Source organism: Argentina silus (genome assembly GCF_951799395.1).
Source record: "Argentina silus genome assembly, chromosome: 4".
Lineage (NCBI taxonomy): Eukaryota > Metazoa > Chordata > Actinopteri > Argentiniformes > Argentinidae > Argentina > Argentina silus.
In genome coordinates, this window is record NC_139658.1 from 13,222,591 (window position 1) to 13,224,797 (window position 2,207).

Here is a 2,207-nt window from a genome sequence, read left to right on the forward strand (position 1 = left end):
TGTGTTCACTCCACTCACCTGCCTGCCCAGGTAGTAGCACCTGTGCAAGAGGTGTCTCGGTTATAGGGTTCCCCCACCTCACTCACTCACTAGTGATGAGGATGAACATGGTTCCACGTGGAGAAGTAGAGGAGGCCCTTGTGTTTTGTCTTCTTCTTAATTGAGATTTGTTTGTCCTGCGGTTTTGGTTCTTATAATTCTTAATAAAGTTCTCTTTTCCTCCCGGCAGCTAGGTTCCTGTTTCCTCTAAACTCTCGCTGGCCCCCTGCGCTACGTGAGAGAACAGACACAAATACATTGACCCCTGAATAGCCACTGAGAGAGAACAAGAGAGAAAGTGAGGGAGGGGAGAGAGTCGCTCTAAATGAGTCTCTCAATCTTCAATGTCCAAAAAAAGAGAGAAATGCTTTCCTCCCATCTCGTTGCAGAGGGTCGAGTTTCAGAAATGGCCAAAGTGAAATAGTTCTGCCCCCTCTTATCTGGGGGCTGGGTGGAGGAAGGGGGGAGAGCTGAGGGAGGTCTATTAGAACACCCTGTCTTTGGGGGCTGGATGGAAGGGGGAGAGAGGGAGGGGAGGGGAGGAGGGGGAGAGTTGAGGGAGGGCTATCAGAACACCCTCTTTGGGGGCTGGATGAAAGGGGGAGAGGGGGAGGGGAGGGGAGGGGAGGAGGGTGAGAGCTGAGGGAGGTCTATCAGAAGACCCTGTTTCGCCGCTTCACTAATCTGCTCTCTGGGGCTAAAGATGCCATGTATGGGTCTCTCTTCTGTGTTTGCACAGGTTAGGAAACAAGTAGGAGGATAAACAAGGTTGTTTACTTCTCTTTCTAAGTCACTTTTATTTTTTATGAAGAATCTTTTTGATTAACTTGCATTAACTCTCAGTTTGCTTGACATCAATCCTGTACAGTACTGTACCAGTCAGCAAAATTAGGATGCAGTTCATAGGTCAAAGGTTCTTCCTTTATATCTCTTTTCAGTCGTGTTGCTCTTTACTGCTTTATTTATTTTTGCATAATATTTATTTTACCATGATATTTATTTTTGGCGTAGTTCGTCCTGTATCTTATGTTGCGGCTGCTGCTGCAGTCCTTAGGGAGAGAGGTCGAAGGGAGTGACTTCTTGCCCTGCCTGAGATGATTCTCATGGGAACTGGACAGAGAACCCTGGTGCTGGGTCTAGAATGTTCTATTTTGACTGAAATTGTGACTTATCTGTGGGCAAAAGTTGTAAACTACCCCTTTCACCTTTCCTGTGGGAACACTAGTGATATCATTCATATAGATTAATTTTCAGCTTTTGCACGTGATGACACTGTTGGGTTTTTATGACGGTCTTTATGTGAAGGTTTTATCACCATTGTCACAGTCCTGTCTTTAGACACAGACAGACAGAGCCAACTCAAACGAAAGACTTCAGAGGCCTGGTCAACAGGAGGTGCAGCGGGGTGGTGCAAGAGGAGGAGGAGGAGGAGGAGGAGAGAGAGTTTGAGGAGCAAGATGATTAAGACAGGAGGAGGAGACGTGCAAGAGGAAGAGGAGGAGAGGAAGTTTGAGGAGAAAGGTGATTAGGAGAGGGAGAGGAGAGGTGCAATAGGAGGAAGAGAAGGAGGAGAAGAGGAGGAGGAGAGGGAGATGGTGGAGAAAGATGATAAGAGTGGGAGAGGGGAGGTGCAAGAGCGCGAGGATAATTATGATGAAGAGGTTTTCAACCTTTTTCTAGTGTATGGGTGTATTGGTATGGAATGTATTGAATAATATTGTCAGTTTTAGCTGTGTTAGCTGCACTCAAGCAATTTCCTAACAATCTTTGATTGGTATGGCAATAAAGTCTTGAATCTTGAAGGAGGGTGCAAGAGGTGGAGGAGGAAGAAGAAGACAAGAGGTGGCTATTCTGTTGCCTTGACGGCTGTCTGGGGACCAGAGTTGGCATATGGGTGAAGTATATCACACCCACAGGACACGTCCATCCCAACAGTGAGACGTGGGGCTCCATTTTGCTTCTGCCAAAACATTTGGCAAACTTTAATTGACATCAGCACTCCTTTGGTAATTTCCTTAAGCAATGTTTCTGGAGTTCATGGAGCGAAGAAATTAAATATACCCTTTGAGTTGTCAAATTTACTGGGACCTTCTATATTTTCTGACTAAGTGTTTGTAATCACTGTGTCGTATCCTTGATTTTTGCACAGTGAATCCTAATCACTGTGT